This window comes from Schistocerca cancellata, chromosome 2 (genome assembly GCF_023864275.1).
Source record: "Schistocerca cancellata isolate TAMUIC-IGC-003103 chromosome 2, iqSchCanc2.1, whole genome shotgun sequence".
NCBI lineage: Eukaryota > Metazoa > Arthropoda > Insecta > Orthoptera > Acrididae > Schistocerca > Schistocerca cancellata.
The window spans coordinates 410,869,001-410,894,606 of record NC_064627.1 but is presented as its reverse complement, the minus strand read 5'-3'; the positions used below and the strand labels follow the sequence as shown (position 1 = coordinate 410,894,606).

At 42.3% G+C, this 25,606-nt stretch overlaps 1 protein-coding gene and 1 non-coding gene across 2 annotated transcripts in view; one reads left to right on the top strand and one right to left on the bottom strand.

Annotated features, from left to right (window-relative positions):
• The window catches only part of LOC126146011 (adenylate cyclase type 3), a 923,811-nt gene that overhangs the window by 220,585 nt on the left and 677,620 nt on the right, over positions 1 to 25,606 (top strand). The window lies entirely within an intron of this gene.
• Trnas-uga (transfer RNA serine (anticodon UGA)) lies at positions 23,245 to 23,319 on the bottom strand. The gene has a single exon. It is a non-coding gene; the product is annotated as a tRNA-Ser (tRNA).

Genomic DNA, 25,606 nt, shown 5'->3' with positions numbered 1-25,606 from the left:
CTAAACCGTTACTTAATGGTGTAACCTCCACCTCACACCGGCTTATGTTCGATGCGCCATGACCCGCCATACACACGACCATTTGTAGCTGCAGTGTATGGCGGGTCGTGGCCCATCGAACATAAGCCGGTGTGAGGTGGAGGTTACACCATTAAGTAACGGTTTAGACTTTGTATATATGTACTGTTTGTGTTCCCCTTTTTTCGTTTATAAATGTATAGCCATGGTGTTCTTTTAATCATTGACAAAGGTCTTCTTAGGCACTTGCGGGTTTTATTGTTCTGAAGAAGGTGTAGTTATCTACGCCGAAACCTAGGTAAACACTAGGTGCTTTTTTCGCAGTCGAGGCGGGTTTCTAGTTTTTTAATATATTAACCAACGATTGCTGACGCGCTGCAATGTTGAAGGTTCTTATATTTGCGAAGCTACTCCATATCAACATATCTTGCTTAGCAGTCCACGATGTAGCGTGGTGTCAAGCGCTCTTCCGATACCTAGGACTATGTAATCCCCGTCTTCACATGCATTTGTTCTTTGCAAGAGGAATAAAGCAAACTGTTTGACGCGAGTGGTTTTTCCTGCACTCGTGCTGATTCTTACGGAGAATCGTGTTTTCCTCCACTGTGTCGTGACGTTTGAGCTCAGAATATGATGTAGGATCGTGCAACAGATATTTTTCAAGTGTACTAAAAACCAACAGAAGCATTTTTAGCGGTGCAGCCCGTCAGGCAGAAATCTCCTGTGCCGTGATGGGGCCGCGGCACTATCTGTTTCATTCTCGCTCCAGTGATGGCGGCGACAGCGGAACGCCCGCAGCGCCGCAAGGGCCATCCATCACGCGGCTAGCAGCCAGCACAACGTGACGTGGCGCAGCGGCTCATGCGGAGCCGAACCCCCCCCCCCCCCCCCCCCCCCGTCACGTTCCCTGGAGACCCACTGCCACCTCGTATACGGCCGCTGCGACACCCGGCATTGATTTTCTGGCTCCTCGTATCGTCACGCAACAGACATTGGTCTGCTTCGGCTGTCGACTTGCTTTCTCACTGTCTCAGGTGATCGGCAGTATTCCCGATAGCAGTTGGTCCCAATCTTCTACGTGAATACAGCGATTTAGCTTTAGCTCCCAACAATAACCGCCTGCTACTTCCTGTACTACCCGATCCACGCACATTAACGTGACTAGAGGCTACGTTTGATGTCAACGTGCTGTAACTACCCACTGGCGACAGGTGGCAGCCCTAACTGTGGAGGGTATATAGAGCGATCGGGAAGACACGGAAAACTGTGCAGTCGGAAATGCGGCGATTTATCTGACATCCAAAAGGACATGATAATTGGATTTTGGGCCAAGGACAAAAGCATTTCCAAAAAAGAAAAAGAAATTGAGTGCCGCCTTAGTTGAAGTAAACAGTGAAAAACAAAATCGCCCCACCCACAATTGGCGCCAAGGGCAGTAGATGAGAGGGGTGAATGACGACTGTGGAGATACATACATGCGAATAGACTTGCAGCTATCTATTAATTGACCGCACAGATGAGCCGAAGGGCTACTGACAGTGTCTCCTCAACGACCGTTCAACGAACGTTGCTGTGTGTAGGTCTCTGTAGGAGGTGCCTCATTCACGCTGAGTGCTATATGTCGGCTACGAAGACTGTGATTTGGCAGCCAGTACCGCAATTCGACGTCCACTGAATGGTGATTGGTGGCCTTTAAAGATGAATCACATTTGCTCCATCGGCCAGATTGGCGAGTATGGCATGAAACGTCAGAAAGTAAACGTCTCTGTTTTCGTAGCATTCGCTGGATGGTCTCCTCATCTGGAAGGCACAATAGATCGACACAAGTATGCATCTGTTCGGAGGGACTGTGTCCATGCCTACATACAATTTGTTTTTCCTCGGCACGATAGCATCTACCCGGAGGACAGAGTAATGTGTCCCACTGCTCGCAGTGTATGTGTGATTCGAAGACCATCGGGATGAGCTTACCGTACTTCCATGGCCACCAAACCCTCGCATTTAAACCTAATCTGGCGCCTCGATCGCGCTGTTCGCACCATGAAACCTCACCCGAGAAACCTGGTACTGCTGACAACGAAATTGTCAGCATGGATCCATATCCATGTCAGTGCCTTCCAGGACCTCACTGCCTGCACATTTCGTTGCAGTATGCACTGCAAAAAGGTAGTTATTCAGGCTTTTGGTGGGTGGTTACATTAATCTGACTGGACAGTGTAGAACTGCGGAAGCTGACGCGTCAGTTGTTATCCTCGATAAAAAAATTTCAGTTGGTAATCGCGCCGTCGTCTTTTTTTCGGTTATGTAGTTTTCTAGACCAACAGAATCTAAAAATAAGGCTTATAAAACGTAATTTTTCATAAATTTCTTTGACCTCTTGCTCTACGTTTTTGCTCGTCATTTGATATGTCATTTCATATACACTCCTGGAAATTGAAATAAGAACACCGTGAATTCATTGTCACAGGAAGGGGAAACTTTATTGACACATTCCTGGGGTCAGATACATCACATGATCACACTGACAGAACCACAGGCACATAGACACAGGCAACATAGCATGCACAATGTCGGCACTAGTACAGTGTATATCCACCTTTCGCAGCAATGCAGGCTGCTATTCTCCCATGGAGACGATCGTAGAGATGCTGGATGTAGTCCTGTGGAATGGCTTGCCATGCCATTTCCACATGGCGCCTCAGTTGGACCAGCGTTCGTGCTGGACGTGCAGACCGCGTGAGACGACGCTTCATCCAGTCCCAAACATGCTCAATGGGGGACAGATCCAGAGATCTTGCTGGCCAGGGTAGTTGACTTACATCTTCTAGAGCACGTTGGGTGGCACGGGATACATGCGGACGTGCATTGTCCTGTTGGAACAGCAAGTTCCCTTGCCGGTCTAGGAATGGTAGAACGATGGGTTCGATGACGGTTTGGATGTACCGTGCACTATTCAGTGTCCCCTCGACGATCACCAGTGGTGTACGGCCAGTGTAGGAGATCGCTCCCCACACCATGATGCCGGGTGTTGGCCCTGTGTGCCTAGGTCGTATGCAGTCCTGATTGTGGCGCTCACCTGCACGGCGCCAAACACGCATACGACCATCATTGGCACCAAGGCAGAAGTGACTCTCATCGCTGAAGACGACACGTCTCCATTCGTCCCTCCATTCACGCCTGTCGCGACACCACTGGAGGCGGGCTGCACGATGTTGGGGCGTGATCGGAAGACGGCCTAACGGTGAGCGGGACCGTAGCCCAGCTTCATGGAGACGGTTGTGAATGGTCCTCGCCGATACCCCAGGAGCAACAGTGTCCCTAATTTGCTGGGAAGTGGCGGTGCGGTCCCCTACGGCACTGCATAGGATCCTACGGTCTTGGCGTGCATCCGTGCGTCGCTGCGGTCCGGTCCCAGGTCGACGGGCACGTGCACCTTCCGCCGACCACTGGCGACAACATCGATGTACTGTGGAGACCTCACGCCCCACGTGTTGAACAATTCGGCGGTACGTCCACCCGGCCTCCCGCATGCCCACTATACGCCCTCGCTCAAAGTCCGTCAACTGCACATACGGTTCACGTCCACGCTGTCGCGGCATGCTACCAGTGTTAAAGACTGCGCTGGAGCTCCGTATGCCACGGCAAAGTGGCTGACACTGACGGCGGCGGTGCACAAATGCAGCGCAGCTAGCGCCATTCGACGGCCAACACCGCGGTTCCTGGTGTGTCCACTGTTCCGTGCGTGTGATCATTGCTTGTACAGCCCTCTCGCAGTGTCCGGAGCAAGTATGGTGGGTCTGACACACCGGTGTCACTGTGTTCTTTTTTCCATTTCCAGGAGTGTATCTCCAACAAGATATTAAAACAATATGGAGTAGTTACAGCTGGTGTGCTGCGTAACATCTGTGATGCATCACTAATTGAAGGTGTTGTCCAAGACAGGTTAAAATATGCCATTGTCAAGCTTCTCCACAAAAACGGGGACATCACAGATGTTAATAATTATCGGCCAGTATCCTTACTCACAGCATTTTCAAAAATTTTCGAGAAAGTCATTTGCTCAAGAGTGGTTAGCCATCTCAGCAGTAATGGGATACTTAGTAAATCACAGTTTGGATTTCAAAAATGCTGTTCCACTGAGACAGCAAAATACAATTTCACTGCCCACATAATAGAGTGTTTAAATAGTAAAGTGTCACCAACAGAAATTTTCTGTGACGTATCCAAAGCGTTGGATTGTGTGAACCATGACATTATGTTACAGAAATTGCAATTCTGTAGTATAAATGGACCAGCGTATGAGTGGTTTAAGTCATACCTGCAGAACAGGAAGCAAAAGTTTCTTTATATTGTTTAAATGATTTAAGGAAGTTTCCCAGCTCATCTGACTGAGGTGAAATGACATTAGGGTTCGATCATGGGTTCCCTTCCGTTCTTGATACATGTGAATGACATCCCTTCTTACCTGAAACAAGAAGCTAAACTGAGACTGTTTGCTGATGACACAAGCACCATTATTAATCCAGTAAAACAAACTCCAATAGAAAATGATAGAAATAAAGTCTTTGGAAAAATTTATGATTGGTTTTCTGCTAATGGGCTTGCTCTGAACTTTGAAAAATCACCGTACATCCAATTTTTTACTGCAAGGACTACAGTTCCTACAATAAATGTAACACATCACCAGAAGTCAGAAGCCAGGGTAGAGCATAACAAGTTTTTAGGTGCACATGTAGATGAGAATCTTGATTGGAAAATTCATATTTTGGATCTCCTAAAGCGACTATGTTCAGTAAATTTTGCAATCAGAATAATTGCTAATTTTGAGGATACATAAATTATCAAGCTAACATACTTTGCATACTTTCACTCTCTGATGTCATACAGAATAACATTTTGGGGTAACTCAACACTTTAGCAGAAAGTTTTCACTGCTCAAAAGAAACTGGTTAGAATAATGTGTGGGGCTCATAGTCGTACATGTCATAGGGGTCTCTTTAAAAGGTTAGGAATTCTTAAAATAGCCTCACAGTACATTTACTCAGTAATTAAATTTGTTCTCAACAACATGGACCGGTTTCAAAACAACAGTGACATTCAAGATTATAATATCAGAAGAAAGAAAGACTTACACTATCCTCTACTTAACCTATCTTTCGCACAGAAAGGGGTAAAATATGTTGCTGTAGAACCTTTTGATAAATTACCAGGTGAAAAAAATGTCTGATAGATAGCAGTAACAGTTTTAAAAATAATTTTAAATCGTATGTCCTTGACAACTCCTTCTATATCAAGGATGAACTCTTTAACAGCAATAAATAAATCAATAGGTATAATATATGCATTTTGTGTCATTTAAGATGATGGCGTAGGTAATGAAAATTTTAAGCTCTTTTTTGTGTGCATTTTTCATGCACTTGACACTTTCCACATCATAATGGTTACCATAAGATTGATCAATGGAAGACGTAAGTAACTGGCATCATGCATCATAGGACGGGTGTTAAGATATCAAGGAATAATTGCCATGCTAGTAGGGGGAGCTGTAAAGAATAAAAACTGTAAGAGAATATAGAGGCTGGAATATACAGGCTGTTGCACAGTTCGCGTTATACACTCCTAGAGGTTGTAGGGCGGACTTAGTAGATGAAGCTTTAGATATAACCTCACGACCGGAAACGTCATCCAACGACGCTACAGAGCATCAAAGGTATAGGCGCCGGTGCCTGTAAATGTACGTATGTACAGGGTGATTCCGTGATGATGTTACAAACGTTCAAGGATAATGGAAAAGGATAACTGTATCAATTTCAGATAAGCGTCCCTCTACCGGAAACGAGCGAGCCGAAAGTTATAACCGAAAACCGTTTTGGTCTCTGTGGCTGTGATTGTTGCAAAGATTACAGGTTGGGCAACTTCCAGAGGTGGTAGTATGGGCCAAAACAACACAGAATGTCCAGTAAACATGGGCTCTAAGATGCAATCTTTAAGAGTTATGAACACTTTCTCTGTAGAAGAGGTGTTTCGCATTAGGAGGAGGAGGAGGAGCAGCAGATTACTATTTAACATCAAGTCGAAAACGAGGTCTTTAGGGGCTGACCAGAAGCTCGGATAAGGGAAGGATGGTGAAGGAATCATCCCGGCATTTTCCTGAAGCGATTAGGGAAATCAAGGAAACCTAATTCAGGACAGCCGGACGCTGGTTTGAACCGTCGTCCTTCCGAATGCTATCCAGATTCACATTAGCGAAGATGAACAGGTGCTTATAGCTCCTGAGGTATTCATTTTAGTGACCATGATTACCAGTCATTTTTCTAGTCTTGGTCCACACTACCACCTCTGAAAGTAGCATATCCTACATTCTTATCGGTACAGTATCAGGAACACTGTCAGAGGCATCAGAACGATTTTCACTTGTAACTTCGGACTCGTTCGATTCCGAACGAGGGACACTTCTTTCAAATTGATACATTATCCGTTTCTATCACCTCTGAACGTTTGTAACATCAATTCTATCACCCTGTAAGTACTGTACATAAAGTTACAGGCGCTGACCCCTTTAACTTTAACGCTCTGTAGCGTCATTGGATGACGTTTCCGGACTTCTACATCTACATGGATACTCTCCACATCACATTTAAATACGTGGCAGAGGGTTCACCGAACCACCTTCACAATTCTCTATTATTCCAATCTCGTATAGCGCGCGGAAAGAAAGAACACCTATATTTTTCCGTATGAGCTCTGATTTCCCTTATTTTATCATGGTGATCATTTCTCCCTATGTAAGTCGGTGTTAACAAAATATTTTCGCATTCGGAGGAGAAAGTTGGTGATTGCAATTTCGTGAGAAGCTTCCGCCGCAACGAAATAGGGTTTTGTTTTAATGATATCTACCCCAAATCCTGTATCATTTCAGTGACACACTCTCCCCTGTTTCGCGACAATACAAAACGTGCTGCCCTTCTTTGAACTTTCTCGATGTGCTCCGTCAATCCTATCTGGTAATCATCCCACACCGCGCAGCGGTATTACTAAAAGAGGACTGACAAGCTTAGCATATGCAGTCTCCTTGGTAGATTTGTTACATTTTCTAAGTGTCCTGCCAACTTGACCTACTAAGTCCTCTCTATAACCTCTAAAAGTGTATAACATGAACTGTGAAAAACTCTGTGTATAAAAGAAAGAATGAGGACGTCGGTTGGGAGCTGCTAGGAGATAAAAAGTGTGGCACTTAATCTTGTATTTTTTGTGTCATTTTGCAAATAATTATGTATCATGGAAAACAAATGTAGATGTTAGTTCAAAAGACAATATAGCAGAAAGTGTTTAGTACAATCGAATGTAAAGTACCTGTTAATATTCTTTCTTCAAAAAAGTTTCATGATTTAAATCGTGCTCACTACATATTCGATTTCCTTTACCACCATCACATCTGGCTACGTGTAACGCTCACTGTCTTTTGTATGTCGACCGCACTTTCAGCTGTCCACGTATCAAACGGTACACTTTATGTGCCGGTATATGCTTCTCGCTGCAGTTTCACAAAAGTGAAAATACTAGAAAGCAAGAGACCTACGCGTCAGAGATGCGGAAATTCACACATTCTCTCTCTCTCTCTCTCTCACACACACACATACACATACAAACACAAACAGAAGCTTCGATTTCCTCACCCTGATTTTAGAAGAGAATCTCAGAAAGATCTCGTTTGTCCGAAGGAAAACTACTAAACTTTTCCCACTGCGGATTTCACATTTTCATAATTTTGGTTGCTGAAAACGATTACCGGAAGGAACTTACTTCTCAGAACACTTGTGCCTTCAAAATATTTCCAATACATTACGTTGTTTTAATATTTCCCTTGTAGCCGAAACGAAATAACTCGGGGTTTTGAATGTATATAATGTGATTTATATGTATCTAAAATAAAAAAAAATAGACTCAATAATGATGCTTATGATGCATCATTGGTGATATTAAGCTACTCCTTGGGTCTCTTAATTCCACTCTTTCCACTGGTAATTAAATAACATGGAAAAATAATTCTTTCTTACTTCCATAGCACTTTAATATTGTACTTAACCTTGAAAATACTGTTAAGTTTCAAAGATATTATCTTTTGGATTAGATACACATGAATAGAGCTAATAATATACTGATATTTAAATATTATGGTATCTGGCTATTGAACTGAATAATACAATATCATGTGATGGTTCCGTTTTTAAATCCAAATTGAAATGTATTAAGTATTCTACCGTCACAACATATAAAACTCTTCTTTTACACTAAGCCCTCTCTAACACCTTAAAAAAGAAAGTAAACAAGGCAAATGGTGGTTATTCATATTTCCTGTACTACATTTCTTATAACGTGCTTAGTGATGATATACTTGGAAATGTACCCTGTGACAATTATAAAATCTCATGTGTGACTAAATACAGCGCATGTGTGGACAGAAGAAAATATGATTAATTCGCACGAAATATTATTGTGGCCATTTATTTGGTTGATAAGGTATTTATATTTTTGATTAATTGACAAGAGCATGGAGAAATGGTGATTTTGTTGTAGGTAAAAGGTTTTGCTTTTTGTTATGCTCATTGCTTCATTTATAATCCTCAGTAGATCAAATCTGTGAGCAATTTCAAAAGCATCTGGAAGTTTTATCTATGGTTTTCTGCAGAAAATAAATCCCCTACAACGCTTTAGTGATTTCGAAGTTTCTGTTTTGAAGATTGACAACATGATAAGATTTTACTGTTAGAATTACAACTTTCAGACAGTATACGACTTTTTGTTTCTCTTTACTGCACTAATAATTTTCAGTGCAGTATTAATTATAACGCAAAATTGTTTCTAGATCTTTTCTATTGCAGACCGTTTCATTCATATTCCTTTTATTGCCTCACGATATTGTACTCCCAAGTACAGATGCCCTGTCGTTTTATTAGTGATGTACCTTAAGAAAAAAACTATAAAAGGTGGGTAGAAATTATCCAGAAATACATTAACTATAATAATAGTAGACGATTAAGCACAATCAGCAGGTACGCGAATTAATGCATCTGTAGCAGGGAATCTAGACAGGGTGTAGAAATTCGGCAATAAATCCATCCCAGGAGAACTTTAGGTATTTAAAGGAAAATCGTCGCAAATTTGTTTCACAAACGGAATATATAGTCTCATATTGGTCTCAGTCTAAGGCATTAGGTATAAGAAAGTCTGTGAAACGCACGACATGCCCAACTATCATTCCGCGAACTTTTTGAGACTTAACTGAGTTTTCTTACGCAATTGTAGGATAATTTTTCTAGTCAAATAGTTGTGATTTAATAAATTTAAGACACGATTTCTTTTTTAATAGCCACACACTTTAATAAATGTAAGCTTTACATGTTATTTTTGAAGTATTCTGTGACGACGTTCACTAATGTCTATCAAATATGCCCTTAGAGATACGGTGTAATAATATCACTAGGTGACTATGTTCTTTCAAGAAAGAATCCTGTTACCAAAAAAAGGAAATATTTTTCACTCCCTAAAGGGAAGAAATCTTAAGAGTGATCAAATGCTTATTGCTCTTACAAAAGGATAGTACAGTATATATTGTTTACAGTACCCAGAGAACCTATTTGTGCACATTAATTTGGGCCTAGCGTGGTAGACACACTACTATTGTTCAGCTTGCTCCTCTGCAGGCATATATTTCTACTCGGGCTTGTGACAGGTCGCCTTGCTTTATGTTACCTGCCATTTTCGTCGCACTCATTAAGGAAACAGCTGCAATCGTTTCAAACAGAGCGAAGTGCTGCAGTGGACACGCCTTGGGGACGTAGCGGTACAAATCCCTTTCTGTCCATCCGCATTTAGTTTTCTCGTGGTGTACCTTAATCGCTGAAAGTAATATTGGGTTGATTCCACAGACGCAGGTACAGATACAGCCGATATTCTTCCCTCCTAAGCCCGAGCTTATATTTCTTCTCTAATGAGCTCATCGACGACTGGACGTTAATCCTTAATTGCCTTCGTTTCTGCTATCATTTCATAATAACATATCTTTGAATTGCTCAACATTAATACGCCCCTAACGGCAAAAATTTTTGGAACAGTGCTGCCCAGATGTAATGATGTGATTTGTAGGCCTGACGGATTTACTCTGGGTTACAGCAAATATTTCTGTACATCATATTTTGTTGTACTTTTTGTCACTTACATAATACGATGAAATTTAAATAATTTTCGTGGATGAAGATCGGTTGTCTTGGCTGAATACCTGGGAGGCGGCGGAGGGAGGTCATCAATCACTACGAAACCAATTACGCGATAATACATGTCCTCTTTTAACTCTGATTAAGGTACTAGAAAAACCTATAATTAAGTCCTCATTAATTTATAGTAAATGTTCTACATTTTCTACGACGATACTAGAAAATGTTAGTACTTACAAATTAGGAGTAACTGACTGTAATTCAAAAAACTGTGGAATTTTGTAACCTTTCGGTTGCTTTCGGCACACCGTGGTCATGTTTGTAAAAATTTTGCTTATGTTTAACGATGTAGTGATTATTAATTACAAAATTTCAAACACTGCGATAGTGAAACGTATTAATTTTTGGTAAAGACTGCGAAACGTAATACTATATGTTATGAAAAGGTCACTTTGGTAACTATCTCTGTTTTGTTTCCACTGATTATCATAAATGATTGCGATCCGATCTTCAATTGCCGAATGTTTAATTATTGCACTTAATTGTTTTTTATTTAAGTACTTCCAAAACGATCAGACTGCAGTATGAAGTGTGTACTTCCGAATTTTTATCAACAAATTATCTGGATAGAGAATACACAATAAGAGCAATATTTACCACCTGACTGACTGATGAGTGATCTCTGAAGCCTAACATAATTAATATCAGCCAAAACAATTACTCGTACTGGTGTTTCAAGCAGAATATAGAAGAGCGATCACGGTGTTTCATTTACCTCCTGTTTCAGTTCTTGAATGGTAACCTTACCCGCGTATGGGACATTCCGTGACGCAGCTCATTTCCTCAAAATAGCTACGTGGCCTGTGACGTCACGCAGCAGTCGATGAAATAGTTGCCCGTCTTTCGTCACCAGAGCTTCGGCTGTATTGTATCCTCGTACGTCCATCACGAAAAGGCACAGGGCGTTGATGTTCAGTGCGTTTTAGGGAGACTTTGCGCGTTGTTTAGTTTCATTTGTCATATAATTATTATGCTGTGAATGGAACGGTTAAATATCACTGCAGTGCCAGTGATGGTCGGTAGGCTTGGCATGTTAATGCCGCTCCGTATGTTGAGATGGCAAATCATATTCGCAATAAGATCTGTGTTCTCAGCACTTCCCATGTCTGTTCAAGGATGTGGGGAGGAGTAGTCAAGCAGCGTCCACGACGATCGAACTGTTACCACAGATCAGTTTTGTTGAGAAACGAGAGGGTTTGGACCCTACCAACATTCTGAAGTTATGACCGTGCCTTTCGAGCCCTTTGACAGTTCTGTTCATGCGTCAGGGCATAAAATCTCCATGATTCATCAACTCCTCCCCAGGTACGACACGTACGGCTGTAAGCAATCTTCACAGACGGCTTCAAAGAAAAGTCAGTTACAAGAGTCGTCCACATGGATTAATGGTCAGAGAATGGGAAAAATTTTCCCCAGAGCGAAATGTCTGTCCTCATCGCGTTGTGCTTTCACAGATATGGTTGCACAGTATTTTCATTTCTCACAACGCATGTACCTTCGCTTTCATTTTCTTCTTATTCTTATGTTTCTTTTAATTCTTCTTTTTCTTCTTCTAAAGTATGTGCCGTTTAGATGTAGCCTTTCATTAATGTCTCTTGCCATTCTTGCCAATTGGCTGTAGTGGCCGTACATAATTGTACTGATAACACTTTCGAGTAATGCTCTGACTCAATTTCTTGATTTTTTGGTTCGGTGAATTAACTGTCAGTTTACATTTTGTTTACTTTCACATGGCATTACGGAGCGGCTACTTCTCGTTACTTTGATGCAGTACAGTCTCATTGCTTATTGCCCACGATGTTTTCATCATTCTTATTCGCACCCTAGTGCAGAAAAGTTAATTATACGTCAATTCGTTTCACAGATGAAGTATGTCAGCCCGTGAAATGTATCGTAGAACACTGAAGAGACAGAGAAACTGATACATCTGCCTAATATCATGTAGGTCCCCTGTGAGTAAGCAGAAGCGCCGCAAGACGACGTAGCATGGACTCGACTGTCTGAAGTAGTGCTGGAGGGAACTGAAGCCATGAATCCTTCAGTGCCGTCCATAAATCCAGAAGAGTAAGAGGGGGTAGAGGTCTCTTCCGAACACCACTTTCATATGTTCAATAACGTTCATTTCTGGGAAGTTTGGTGGCAATGGGGAGTGTTTACCATCAGAAGAGTGTTCTTGGAGTCACCCTGTAGCCATTCTGGAAGTGTGGGGCGTCGCATTGTCTTGCTGAAATTGCTCACATCCGTCGGAATAAACAACGGACATGAATGGATGCAGGTGATCAGACAGGATGCCTACGTACGTGTAACCTGTCAGAGTCGTATCTAGACGAGTCAGGTGTCCCATATCACTCTAAATGCACATGATCCACACCATTTTAGAGCCTCAACCAGCTTGAACACTGCCTTGCTGACATGTAGAGTTCATGGATTCATGAAGATGTCTCCATAGCAGTACACTTCCATCGGTTAGATACAATTTGAAAGGATATTCGGCCGACCAGGCAAAAGTCATCAACAGTCCAATGTCGGTGTTGACGGACTCAGGCGAGGCGTAAAGCTTTCTGTCGTGCAGTCATCAAGGGTACACGAGGGCGCCTTCGGCTCCGAAAGCCCATATCGATGATGTTTCGATGAATGGTCCGCATGAATGGTCCAGCACTGAAACCTGCAGCATTTTGCGGAAGGCTTGCTGTTCTGTCACGTTGAATTATTCTCTTCAGTCGTCGTCGGTCCCGTTCTCAAAGGATCTTTTTCCGGCTGCAGTGATGTCGGAAATTTGATGCTTTACCGGATTACTGATATTCACGGTACACTCGTTAAATGGTCGCACCGGAAAATCCCCACTTCATCACTACCTCGGACATGCTGTGTCCCATCGCTCGTGAGCTGACTATAGCACCATGTCCAAACTGAAATAAATCTTGATAATCTGCCATTGTAGTAGCAGTAACCGATCGAACAACTGCGCCAGACATTTGCTGTCTTCTATAGGCGTCGCCGACCGCAACGTCGTATTCTGCCTGTTTACATATCTCTGTATTTGAATGCGCATACCTATACCAGTTTCTCTGGCGCTTCAGTGTGTTTTAGCAATGGCAGTGTGTCACAACACCTTCGCCATTTCAAAAACATCTTCTCTTCCTATTATACCCTCTCCTCCGCCCCCCTCCCTTAATCACAACACACCACACTATGATTATCTCCGTTTTCTACCTCGACTACATCGCTTCTCCCACCGCTAGAACCAAAAGATATATTGACAGACCAATGGTCAAAAAGCATCATTGTTCTTTGCAAGTAGCACAAAGGGATGTGGTCGGTCGGGACTGCGGAAATTGCGGTGAACGTCATAGTTGATATTCAGCTTTATTCATGTAATTGCATACAATACGATTATCAAGTGCGCTCTCAGAGAAAATATGTTGACATGACTTGGTAAAACGAGATTTTTCTTCACAAAAGGATTTATTATTGGAGACAAATGAAGCACTCAAACTCTAACGTAGGAATTGTAACCGACCGTGGTCTTGTGTACAAAAGAATTTCACTAATCCTTGTACAAAAAGGAAATAAACAAGAATGCTCCCTCAGCGATTAGACAACACCAACTAGTTTAAGAACTGTTCTTCGGAGATTACGTTCATCGATACAGAGCTTTCTTTAGGATACATCAGGAAGATAACACTCCGTAGTACATTTGTTAGGTGTTCCCAGGTGCCTCGTGAAACACAAAACACAACGTCGGCGTTGCCATACATTTTCTAAAAGCTTTTGCTCGTGGAACTCTGTCACTGGAAGATTGCTTGATAGGAAAGATTTCCGTTCTTCACTAAATACCTTTACATACTGTAAGGGCGCTTATAACTATGCCATAATCATGTACGGAAAAGCATTAAAATATTAAAATTGTGGCTCAGTTTACATGATGGTGAAGTGTGTCTTAGGTTGCTTCTTCTCTGGCAGTTGAACGCGTGTTGTAGTTGTGGTGATGGTGAACTACGTCAGCTGTAGAACGTATTTCTGGTGCTGAAATGTGACAGCTTTGGTTTGAGTGATGTAAGAGTGTACTCAGATAGGAGGATGTGTAGAGGGAAATTTCTGTATGGAAAATATTATGCTTGGTCTAAGGAATTGGATTTTATTTTATTATATTTATTTATTTTTTTGAAGCGTTAGTAGAGGCTTTATATGTGTAGATGATAACAAGCGTTGATATCGTTGTGCTGGCAAAAGGGGATACCTACAGAGTGCACGATTTCCTGATATTTCGGTCCCCTAGTTTTGATTTCACCGCTAGTGTCTCTTCCCTGGCTGCTGCAAACTTGGTCATCACACCGTAATGTACCGAAGCCGACCGATAGCGCCATTAAAAATATTTGGGTTATGCTTCCCTGCAGTGTATTTGAGTTGTTTACGGGTGAATGAATAATGATGCATAATGAAACCCCCCGGGTCAGTTGCAGAGGCTACTACTTGTAACCCATCAGTTTTTATTGACGCTATATATGGAGAATGAAGCATACGTGCAAAGTGCAAAAAAGAGTTTCCTTCCTCTATTTTCTGGAACATCTTATAAAGACGTTAAAAATATTGTGTGTATTGTAATTTTAGTTATGTCGTCGGTTCAACATTGATAAGGAGATTGCAGGGAATAAAGGCTTTACTAATAGGCGTCAAGACTATAAGGAAAATCCGAGATGGCGCAGTGGTTGGCACACTGGACTCGCATTCGGGAGTACGACAGTTCAAACCACCGTCCGTCCATCCTGATTTAGGTTTTCCGTCATTTCCCTAAATCGCTTCAGGCAAATTCCTGGATGGTTCCTTCCCAACCTTTCCCTAATCCAATGGGAAAGATGACGTCTTTGTTTTGTCTCCTCCCCCAAATCAACCAACCTATTATGAGAAAACTTAGTCATGAAATGGCACGTTCATGGTGTACCTGCTGGTTTTCAGCCAAACTGATGATTTCACTTTTCTTCGCGGTATTTCAACCTAGTCGTCTTCTTCTGGTGCTAGGAACTGTTCTCTTTTCCTGGACCTCCAACGAAACTGTGTTGATAATGCCGCGCTGTTATATATTGCCGAGTTCAACTTCTGGTGCGCGCTACTTTCTTTGACGGACATTTGTTACTTAGTTGTTTATCGGAGACCGCACTGCTGTTCCATGGAACGCACACTCTCTCAGAATTTTCCGACTCTGCTGGAAAAAATGTGTGTCAATTCCTTAGAGGCCAAACAGCTGAGGCCATCGATCCCTAGACTTACACACTACTTTAAACTAACTTACGCTAGAGACAACCCACACACCCTTGCCCGAGGCAGGACTCGAACCTCCTGCGGGAAAGGCCGCGCAGTTCGTGACATGGTGCCTCTAACCGAGTGACCACTCTGCACGACCTGCCGGATAAGATGGGTCGCGAGCTCTTACTACATTGAGTGACGGATCTGAAGCCTTGGTTAAATTAAAACCGGCGTCCCGACTCATTATCTATTCCGACATGTTTATTTTAACAGACTCCTTATTTACACTATTCCACAAACTTGGGTTTTTGCTCCACTATACTGGTCTCATCACATTACATATTCAGAATACGCTGGACGCTGTGTTCGGTGACAGATGATTTGATTGCTGGTTTTAGTCGAGTGTGCCGCTGGTGTTCCAGGCACTTCTCCTTTAGGAAAGGGGTGAAACCCTTTCCTAAAGGTCTACCCACTTATTAATTTCACATTTGGATGGCTTTCCGTGACCTAGGTCACTTTTAATATTATAAAAATACGGCCATTTATCTTTCTTGACGAACGAACTATATAAGCCATTATAGTTTTCTTTTCCTTTCACATTCTCAACCCCTCTCTCAGGCATTGTTGATTTTGACTACAGCACCCGCTCAGTTTGTCGATCTCAGTACCCGCTCCTGCAGAACACTATTCGTAGTTGCAGCAGTTCATCGTTTAGGTTGCCCTTATCTGGCAGTAGTATACATGTGTTTCCTATGTACACTGTGACCGAAGGATCATCTTTCAACCAACGCGCTGAGGAAAAATAACTGACAGTGTTTTTCACTTCTGTGGTCAATTTTGTATTAGAATAACGCATAGAGTTGAAATGTTCCACGTGCTCACTCCACAACTGAGTTGCCCATGTATAGACAGAACACGTTGACTTTAAGTTGACGGATTCTAGTTCGTTCATCTCAGTCTTCTCCACCAAACAGGGAGAACGTGCCTAATAAATAAATACTCGAAAGCACACCAAGGAGAGTATTACCAAACTTATTTGCAGAAATGAAGAGCTGGTGCGATACTGTTGTTACGACAGTGTGATTTGGTTCAAATGGCTCTGAGTGCTATGGGACTTAACATCTGAGGTCATCAGTCCCCTAGAACCTAACTAACCTAAGGACATCACACACGTACATACCCGAGACAGGATTCGCACCTGCGACCGTAGCGGTCGCTCGGTTCCAGACTGAAGCGCCTAGAATCGCTCGGCCACACCAGCCGGCCTGTATTTGTATGATATCATTGTTCTACACGAACAGACAGGCTGGTATGTCTCTTTTACTATCCTGTCAGCGCGTTTTTGGAATTCCTTTTGCCTGACATCCTTGTGGTCTGTATTGTGAACTCTACAGCGTAGAGGTTGCTGTTGGCGATCTGTAAGCCGACCGCTGTGTTCTACTTATTGACGTCTACAGTCACCCATTCTCCTGCTCAAGAGCTCCTCGTCTAGTCTGAGCTCTGCGCTACTTATCTGATCTTTCTACGTACGCCCCTGTGATCTTAAAATTTTCGTCGTTGTTGCTTCCTTCTTCGTCTCAGCCTTTATTTGTTTGGAGCCATTTTTCATTTCCTTGCTGTGTCGGAGTATACACAGGGTGACGGTGTAGAATTATAACGGCAGGAGTAGCACTTTAAAGAAAGCACAGTGGCGAACTCGACAGATAGTGTGCATCAGTGACAGTGATTGTAATTACAGCCAACGTGAAGAACGGCGTTGTCTTTTAACAAATTTGTGACTATGGTATCCTATATGACAAAAAAATTATTCCAACGACCTGTTATGTATTATCATGTTTTATCCGTCTGAATAGTTTGCCTATAAATGAAAAACTTTTAAGGAGTATTTCATTTTTACTTTCCTGCTGTTAATTAGCAAATGAATGGATGTTTGGAGATCGTCTTATGAGAGAATAATTGGGTCATCAGTATTTAAACTTTTGCTCTGATGCGAAAGTTTCACCAAGCTGCTGTTGTCAGAACCAAATGAGTGCGTTGGTATAGATGCAATATAATACACCAGGTACGGGCAATTCCCACACTATTCTTCGATCAATTTATCTTTCGTTTTGGGATAGTTTAGTAATACATATGGCTGTACTGTAGTTTATAGAGGTTGAATTAGCGGTCTCTCCCGATGAGTTCTATGCTATCCGTATTGCCATCAAAAACCACACACAGATGTTCATATTCTCTCGCTGACCAAGTGCAAACTTTTAGTCCTACAGAAAAAATATGAACGGGACTTCTTTTAGGTTTTTTAATGTAGTTAAAGTTTTTACTGGGATAAAATTTCGCTGGGAACCACGGTTTTTGAGATGTGCAAAAGAAACGCATTTGAACGTCACTTTTGCATGTTTTTCTTGAATAATTCGAAAACTATGGTCTCCAGCGAAGACGGATTCCAGTACAAAATTTAACCGAGTTAAGTATCCTACGACAAAGTCCTGTTCATATTTTCTGTAGGAATAATAATTTGCACATAGCATGCGAGAGCATTGCAGGTTGCATCAAAGCCGCCCATAGGGGCAATTGAATCACCCTGTATATCGTTTCATCGCGTTATATGGGTATACTCTTGCCACAGTTTATGTCGAGGAAGGTCTTCGGATTATCAATAGTGAGGCCCTGTGTCTGTAGAATGCACCGTATTTTTCGGGTAGATGCAATTTATATTTAAAGTTGTGCCGTATGTGCAGTAGCTGTATTTCTGAAGTGACGCGGCTCCTCAGAAGGCAGAGGCTGTGCTACTACCTTGATTCTCCCGCCTAGCACCTGTCGTATTCCCGCGGCCCTTACCAGTTAGCAGGTGCGGCGGCCTGGCCGCGGCGCTTGTGCCAATGAGTGTTTGCTGGCGGCCGCCACGTGCTTTCCGGGCGGAGCATTAGCCCCAGAGCAGCTCGTTCAGCGACGGCCTTAATTATACCTGAGCAGGGCGCGACGCGGCGAGGGATTTGACTTCCGAGGGGCTCCGGAGCACTGCGCTTTCAACTGCCTCCTTCTTCCTGGGCACAACAGCTGTTTACAGCACGCTCGTCTCGGCTTAAAGAGGAAGTTTTCCAGCTGCTCATTACCTCACTGTAAGAAAAGGCGGAGGAGGAGGAGGAGCAGGAGGAACAGTAAGAACTAAGATACGAATATGTGCTCTATTGTCCATTCTTCTCACAGCATTTAGTGCGCATTGCATTCTCGAGAAGCTATTTTCGTTGTGAATTCCGGAACACTGTATTTCTTTTGAATGACGTATGAATTCAGATGCCTTTACTCTTAAACTGAAGTTTCCGCTCAGAAAACTGAACGCATTCAAATGTTTTATGTTATTTATGTGATAATAAGATATACGAGGGCCGTTCAGAAAGTAACCTCCGGTTGATTTAAAAAAATACACCAAGTTAAATAAAAATATTTTAATATATACATCTTACAACTACATCTTTGCACTATTTTTCTATATAGTCTCCATAGCGATTGAGGCACTTATCGTATCTCTTCACAAGCTTTGAAATTCCTTCTGCATAAAAATCACCCGCTTGTGCCTGGAGCCAGCCTGTGACCGCATCTTTGAGCTCTTCGTCGTCATCAAACCGCTGTGACCCGAGCCATTTCTTCAAATGCATGAAGAGGTGATAATCACTTGGCGCCAGGTCTGGGCTGTAAGGTGGATGGTTGATAACATCCCACTTGAAGGACTGAAGAAGGGCCGTTGTTCTGCGAGCAGAGTGAGGACGGGCGTTATCGTGCAAAAAAACGATACCGGAAGTCAGCATACCACGGCGTTTGTTCTGTATAGCCCGTCGTAACTTTTTTATTGTTTCACAGTACACGTCTTGATTAATGGTCGTACCACGTTCCATGAATTCAACCAACAACACCCCTTTGGCATCCCAGAACACCGTTTCCATCAGTTTTCTGGCAGAAAAATCTTGCGAGGCTTTTCTTGGTTTGGTAGGCGAATTTGAATGTGCCCACACCTTTGATTGTTCTTTTGTCTCAGGGTTCACGTACTTAATCCAGGTTTCGTCACCGGTCACGATTCTGTTTAACAATGGTTCTCCTTCGTCCGCATAACGTGACAGAAAGTCTAATGCAGAGGCCATTCTTTGAGTTTTGTGGTGGTCGGTAAGAATTTTGGGCACCCATCGTGCACAGAACTTACGGTAACCCAATCTTGCTGTCACTATCTCGTACAAGAGAGAAATCTGTGGAAAACCAGTAGACAACTCCGACATTGAGAAACGTCGATTTTCACGAACTTTTGCATCAACTGTCTGAACGAGTTCGTCAGTCACCAATGATGGTCTACCACTCCTCTCTTCATCATGAACGTTTTCTCGTCCACTTTTAAATAAACGTACCCATTCACGGACAACTCCTTCACTCATAACTCTTGGTCCATACACGGCACAAAGCTCACGATGAATAGCTGCTGCAGAATCTCCTTTGGCTGTAAAAAACCTTATGACAGCACGCACTTCACATTTGGCGGGGTTTTCTATTGCAGCACACATTTCAAACTGCCACAAAAACTAAACTAGCGCAGGTACGACGTTCATTCGACCACGGCTTGATGCCGATTGACTTGTTGAGTGCGTGAACGCACAGATGGCGTCGCTACTCCCCCCACAACCCGCACTGTGACCGATCGGAGGTTACTTTCTGAACCGCCCTCGTATTAAGAGCAACCATTGATCAAATTAATGTAGAAATAAAATAGAATATTGAAAATGAGGATCAGTTAAAAATAATACAAAATAAATTAACACAAGTTCCAAGTAGGTTAGTTCTAGCTTATATTACTAGAATTGCAGCTGGCAGCCTCGAAGTAAGTCGAGGTCTGCTTACTAACTAGAACTTTACGTACTTCCAAACGCTTTGTTGCTGCACTATTCTACATTGCCCGCCATGATATATGCGTGCCTCAGCGATTGTCGAGCCTATGCATACCCGTGTGGTGGTCATAGCAATGTGTATATATATATATATATATATATATATAATTAAGAGAAACTATCACACTCACTTATCTAACTGTACACTGTACATATATATCACACAATTTTTTATATATATATATATATATATATATATATATATATATATATATATATAATTGTGTGATATATATGTACAGTGTACAGTTAGATAAGTGAGTGTGATAGTTTCTCTTAATTATATATATATATATATATATATATATATATATATATATATATATATATATATATATATTGCTATGACCACCACACGGGTGTGTGTAGGCTCGACAATCGCTGAGGCACGCATATATCATGGCGGGCAATGAGTGTGATAGTTTCTCTTAATTATATATTTATATATATATATATAATTAAGAGAAACTATCACACTCACTTATCTAACTGTACACTGTACATATATATCACACAATTATATATATATATATATATATATATATATATATATAAAAGTGTGTGTGATAATTTCTCTTAATTAAATTTATTTGTGCCTATTACATTTAATGGTCACTGACAGTTGCTTGCAGTCTCTCTCTATATGAAAAAGGGGGCAACAGAAAACGATATGATCAACAGAACCTCCCTCTCCACCATTCACTACATCCCTCTCGATGCAAATGTTTGGGATATGGATTGTGACATGTTAACAGATGCATCATACCTCAAGTAGGGGCAATGGCGTGCAGTTTGTGTCTGTTCCTGATGGTTGGTAAGACGCTGTACGCCCACCATGCAGTGCTTCTAGTGTCCCAGTCAGACTGTGTTATCCACCTGACTTCCAGGCCCATAAATGTCTTTCCTCACTCATATGAGTTCTGGTATATATGGTCATACTGTTTACGCTCCAACCAATACATCGCTGCCCTGTAACGTACTGAGATAACCATCTGACATATCACGAAAGTCAACACTATACCCTTTACAGGCGTTGTGCGAAAGGCATCGGCGGTACTCAGAAGTACGTTCCCTGAATTCCTGCAACATTGTTTTGTAGCTGCCAGGTCGAAAGCGACGCGCCAGACATTGGCAGCAGGGCGCACGATGGGTTGCCGTGCCACTGATGATGGTAATTAGTTGTAAAATATGGTTTACATATCTACAAACAGTACTGCGTTTACACGGGTTCTGTCAAGTCGCAGGGAAAATCTGGCAAGAAATAGTCGGCGCTTCAGAAGTGTGTATGTGGTTGTTCGTACATATATATAGTCAGACAGCTACCCGTGCAGCAGTGCTGCATCTGAGCAAGCTTTTCCTCATGTCTCGCCCTGTAGTTTGCAGACACAACTAGTACGAGGTCACCTGTGCATGCAACAACACTTTCAGTATCATGCACCCTGTCTAACAGATGTAATAGGGGTTCAGTACTTAGATTCCAGAACAAAAGACGACTTAGAGAGACTTGGTCTGTCGTTGGTAACCGTTTTCATTACCTTGCTGTGCGCCGAAGGCCACTGGACGCTACGTCCACAACGGCGACCGTTGTGACCGAGCGGTTCTAAGCGCTTCAGTCCGGAACCGTGCTACTGCTACGTCGCAGGTTCGAATCCTGCCTCGGGCATGGCTGGTGTGGTGTCCTTAGGTTAGTTAGGTTTAAGTAGTTCTAAATCTAGGGGACTGATGACCTCAGATGTAAAGTCCCATAGTGCTGAGAGCCATTTGAACCATTTTTGAACGTTCACGACAACAAGCTACAAAGCTCTTACACAGACATTTTGAGACCCTAAGATCTCGTATGCGTGCGAACGTAGTAGGCCACCAAAGAAAGCTGGACTACAAAATAAATTCCTAACGTATTCGACGGGAGTCAGGTTTTATTCCGTAGCCCGAACGAGCTCTTTCTTCGGTTCTAATGGGAAGACAGTTAACTCCTAAACCGAGTTTGGTTGAAATCGATCCGGTACTTTAGGAGGAGACGTGGATCATACATACATCAATTTTTACAATATGTCTGGATATATGGGCGCTCCAGCTGTGGACATTACCATGTGTCCCCATACATTATGTATGGGGCTAAATGAAAATGTGCTTGACGTCATAATGTACAGGGAGTAGACGTCTCAGGATACGTCGTAGGGATAATGCCGAAGAGACAGATCTTCTTGACCATTCTTTAGAAAGATGGCCTTACTAATGAACCCTGAAACGATCAGTGTTCATCGATGCCAAGATATTATTACTATTTAGTAGTCAGTTAATGTAACACTGTACATAAAGCAGAGTGTCGCGTAATGATATGTTTGTACGATAATGTGCATTCCTGCAAGACGTTAATTTTGCGCCATTTTTATATCATGTTAAGGAAATGTGTTGAACTGTGTATTTGTCATCTTGCACAGTACACAGTAAAATGATGTTAGTGTGTAAGATGTAAGTGCATATCTCTTAATTTTATATTGTATCTAATTTTTTTTAAAATTTTCCCTTTTTTGCTATGTGTCTTACTATTTGCATACATTTGCATTTAGCATTGCGTTAGATGACACCGTGAAAGCGAAATTTAGATGGTATACAAGAAATATATAGAAACGCACAGTCAAATGGCGGTGTATTCTTTCAAAAATTACTGTATGTTTGTGGCTCAGCACCCTCGATAAAAACGCTGGCAGGACAACTAGAAGCCACATAAATGGATAAATAAGTATACCATATGAAACTTCCTGAAAGATTAAAACCGTGTGCCCGACCGAGACTCGAACTCGGGACCTTTGCCTTTCACGGGCAAGTGCTCTACCAACTGAGCTACCGAAGCACGACTCACGCTCGGTACTCACAGCTTTACTTCTGCCAGTATCTCGTCTCCTACCTTCCAAACTTTACAGAAGCTCTCCTGCGAACCTTGCAGAACTAGCACTCCTGAAAGAAAGGATACTGCTGAGACATGGCTTAGCCACAGCCTGGAGGAGGTTTCCAGGTTTCTCATTCTGGAAGCGTACCATATATTCCCTTACAGTGTTACAGGAAACATTCGAAAATAATGACTCCTTGCCACGGGGATCTGACATGAGTGTGGTCAGAAAGACTATCGAGTGAATCGTTTTGTACTTTACGAATATATAATCGTTCACAGAAGTGGAGGGAACTCCCTTGATAACATTTCTCGAACGGAGAAATGTGGAGGGCTTACGTTCGTGACGAAGTCCACTACCCTTGTTATTCGTTCATCATATTCATTACCTAAGCGAGTGCCTCCCTCGATGTAGGTTGTGTCTGCTATTCAACGAAATGTGTAGTGAGACAGACGTTGTCTGAGAAAATATCAGCAGGCCAACAGTGGGGCACACGCGAACAGAGGGCAGTACATTACCATCTAACCCAAAGCAATATTGCACGAAATAATAATAGTATGCATTTATGTGCATGAAATTCAACCACAAGCCGTACTGTACATTGCGTCATATAAATATTCAACTCCTTTATGAATAAACTGTGTGGCTATTACAACCGCAAAGCTGTTGGGAATAGATAACGGTTTAACTGCACTTGCAGTAGCTGTTAAAGAATTGAGAGCGGCGCAGTGCCTCTGAGATAGCAGAGCGTTTGCATAAAGCCATCAGACGCATCGCACATGCCTACCGCTATCCAGTCTTTGCGATATCCGACTGCAGCAAATAAAGTTTTTGCTGGTATAGTCTGATAGCTAAAGAGACTTTACCTATTTACAAGCCCCTTCTCTGCAGATTAACAATTATAGCACGAAATTGAGTATATAATTTCTTGTGGTGGAGAAATGTCACCAGTTACGAATAAAGGAAAGGGCAAGATCAGGACACTGGAAAGAAGTTATGATAAGATGCCTACAGGTCATCCATCAAGATCAAAACACACAGAATATAAGAAAAGATGGAAGTGACAGATCACAAAAAGGAGAGTGGATTATAACATTCTTCAGTGGTTCAGGCATGTTAAAAGAATGAACAGTGGCAAGTAGCCGAAGACAGTGTTAATATTGGCCCTGAGGTGAAAATGAAAGGAGTTAACAGCCTCCTATTGGCAGCACTGAGATTACTGGAGGAAGGAAACAACTAACCCCTAGTCGGAAAAGTCAAAGAAGAAGAGAAGCAATCACATTAGGTGCGACATTACATTGGATCACGTACGATGTACGAGATGTGGCTATACAATAACGAGAGTGATGCTGTCACGGAGTAAGTAAGCATGCGACAAAGATGAACGGCAAAGGGCTGTAAGGCGTGAAGCCTTCTCGGTGGAATGCCGCGTCTCTGATGTGTGCAGACAAATTAATGTGGCCGTGGCCTTCTTTTGTGTAAGAGCTCTTAGTTTGTTTCGCAGAAAAAATGTTAAGTGTAATAATAGAGCAACGAAATGTCGCGAAGTTTCACATGAAACTTTGGAAAACTGCTACTGAAACCAATCTTTTGCTAAAAAGAAAGGGTATGGAGAAGACTGTTTATCGCGTACGCCAGTTTTTGAGTGTTTCAAGCGTTTCCAAGATGGCCAAGAAGACGCGGAAGATAACTCAAGCTCGGGACACCATTCAACGTTAGAAGCGGTTGAAAACATCGAAAAAGTAGGTAAACTAATTCGATATGACCGTCGGTTGAGTATTTGAAAGATTGCTGAAACTGTAGGAATTGACAAAGATTGCGTAAGGCAAATTTCACGTAACTAATTTAACATGAGAAAACTGTGTGCGAAACTGGTGCCGAAAATTCTCATGATCGAACAAAAAGGTCGTGAAAATGTTAGTACGAAGACTTTGAATACCGTTGAAAATTATCCTAATTTCTTAGGAAGTGTGATAACATGTCTTGAATCTTGGTTTTTCACTTGTGATACAGAGACTAAGCGCCAGTACAATCTTTGTTTGTTGGTTTTGTTTCAGGGCGCAAAAACAAGTAGGTTCATAGGCACCTATTTCCGAACTGTAGAACACGAAGACAGAGAGAGGAGTTTATAACGACTACACGTTAATCCTAATTGACGGTAGAGATGACAGCTAAAAGAAGGGGACGTGGAGAAAGGTTTATGAAATATGCCAACGGAGGTCGTGAACTAAAAGTTAAATGACCTTTGACA